The sequence below is a fragment of the Saimiri boliviensis genome, chromosome 15 (genome assembly GCF_048565385.1).
Source record: "Saimiri boliviensis isolate mSaiBol1 chromosome 15, mSaiBol1.pri, whole genome shotgun sequence".
NCBI lineage: Eukaryota > Metazoa > Chordata > Mammalia > Primates > Cebidae > Saimiri > Saimiri boliviensis.
The window spans coordinates 68233533-68236124 of record NC_133463.1 but is presented as its reverse complement, the minus strand read 5'-3'; the positions used below and the strand labels follow the sequence as shown (position 1 = coordinate 68236124).

Here is a 2592-nt window from a genome sequence, read left to right as displayed (position 1 = left end):
ATTGTATCAGTTAGTGTTCTAGCAGGAAAACAGAACCACTCTGAGTGATATGGAATAAAGGATGTGTAATGGAGATTAGGTTTTATATGATTGCAGAAACTGTTGAAATAGTGGAAGATTCTTGCCTCTGCCTCTAGTTGTGGACTTAAATTACTGTAGTTTAGTAGGGTCAGAGTAAAGAAGATAAGATAGACATGGAGTAGGGCAGAGTGAGGATAAAATGGAGCACACATCAGTATTTCACTGCCTCCGACCTTGATGATGAAAGTAATGTAAAAGAAGCTCCCTTTGCCATGGAGCGGCACACACACTTGACACTAAACTCAGAGAAGCTGAAGGAGGAGCCATGGGGCTGGAGAAGCTGTGCTTCTAGAGAAGCTGCAGGCCTGGAAATCCTGTGGGCCTGGCTGCTGCCGAATGCCAACAAGGCCGGCAACAGTCACGACCATGTGAATGAGATGTAGTGGCTTCTGACTTTTACACTGACCTTTGGAGCAAAATGTCCGTTTCTTCTCTTTTGCCTTTCAAAGCATTTGGAATATCACCTGTCATCAACCTTGATTTACTACATGTATATGCAACCATAAACAATATGTGAAGTTGTGTTTCATGTCTTCAAGCTTGACATTAATGTCATCTATCTTTTCTTCTGTAACATTTTCACCTTTCATGTTATGTTTGTGAAATTTAACTATGTCGATAATTATTGTTATTTGTGTTTTCTATTTTGCATAGTATTGCATTGAATAATTTGACAATTTATCTACTCTTCTTGATCAATATTTAGATTGTTCTCAAATTTTCAATAGTCAACCAATGCTGCAATGGTTTTGGACATGTCTTTTTGAGCACTTAGGTGAGATTTCTCCAAGCTTTAGAATTAAAAATACCTCATTTGATTATAGATTCTGCACATATTCAGTTTTATTAGTAATTGACAGTTTTCTTCTGAAAAGTGTAACAATTTACACTTTCACCAGCAGTATTTGACATTGGTGCTTCTCAATGGAGGTTGGGGGTGATTTTGCCCTCTAGGTGACATTTGGTAATGTGTAGAGGTACTTTTAGTTGTCACAATGAGTGGGGGTGGTGGCATTCTATTGGCATTTAGTGGGAAGAGGCAAGATTTATACTGCTAAACATCCTTTTTTTTTCTTTTTAAATTTCTAGATAACAATTATATAACATAAGTTTACATTTCTAGAGTTGTTCATATACTGAATATGAATGAGTCTTAGAACCAGCTGCCCTAAGTTAGTTCCACTGTATATAAACCACTTGGTTATTAGCAACCCAGAAAGGTTACAATGTGTATTCACTAGACAAAGCACTTTTGAAAGGGTAACGAGATCTATGCACGTACTCTGGTCTGGGAAAATTTGAAAGGTAGCTATTGTAAAATATCATTGATTTCCGAAGAAATAGCTGTTAGAAAATCACCTGTGGCTTATATTGTATTTCTATTGAATAGTACTCATCCAGGTAATGGAAGTAAAACAAGTAAAAGTTTAATAAGGGGTTAATAAAATGGTCCCAATAGACTGCATTCTAGCAAGGTAGCCGATAAAATAGTTAGTGGGAAATTATTTTATGGTCATGTCCACAGCAAATGAGAAATTGCATTCTAAAAATTTTGGTAATGACCATTTGCTAAACATCCTACAATGCGGAGGGCATTCTCCACAGTAAAGAATTATCTGGCCTGAAGTGACAAGTGTCCAGCTTGGGAAACACTGCTTTACATTCTTGCAGTGGGCACTGTCACTGTTTTATAGTTTGGCCAATCTGATGAGCGTGAAATAGTATCTCATTGCTTAAATTGTTATTTCATTGAAGTTTAAAATATTTTTCAAACGTTTATATTAGCAATTCAGCTTTTCTTATGTTGTGAATTTTCTGCTCATATCTTTTGACTACTTTTTTATTGGATTATTTTGTTTTTGATTTGTGTGTGTGTCTGTATGTGAGTTCTTTATATATTTTAAATACTCAATTTCTTGGATACATGCATTGAATATATCTTTTCCCAGTCTTGAGCTTGTCTTTTTCTTTATGCTTTTGTTTCTATTTTTTTGGAAATTTATTTTAAATTTTATTGTGACAAATCAACTAATCCATATAGCTTACGATTTCTTGTATCTACAATTTATATACAATTGTAGATACAATGTATCTACAATTTCTCATATCTACAATTTATAGAGCCATTTTCTTTCTAAAGTTTATTAAGCAGTGTCTATTATTAGTGCATTTTCACACTGCTATAAATAACTACCTGAGATTTGGTAATTTATAAAGAAAAGAGGTTTAATTGAATCACAGTTCTGCATGGCTTGGGAGGCCTCAGGAAACTTACAATTGTGGCGGAAGGTGAAAGGGAAGCGAAGTACATCTTATGTGGCAGCAGGAGAGAGATGGGGAGGGGTAATGGCACACATTAAAGCCATTGACTCTCTTGAAAACTCAGTCACTATCATGAGAACTGCAAGGGAGAAATCTACCCCTAAGGTCCCATCATCTCCTACCAGGCCCCTCCTCCAACATGTGGGGATTACAATTCTTAATGAGGTTTGGGTGGAGACACAGAGCCAA

The 2592-nt window shown here is 36.0% G+C and overlaps 1 non-coding gene across 1 annotated transcript; it reads right to left on the bottom strand.

Annotated features, from left to right (window-relative positions):
- Positions 1-1525: 1525 nt before the first annotated feature.
- LOC120362432 (small nucleolar RNA SNORA32) lies at positions 1526-1646 on the bottom strand. The gene has a single exon (XR_005578339.1). It is a non-coding gene; the product is annotated as a small nucleolar RNA SNORA32 (small nucleolar RNA).
- Positions 1647-2592: the final 946 nt, after the last annotated feature.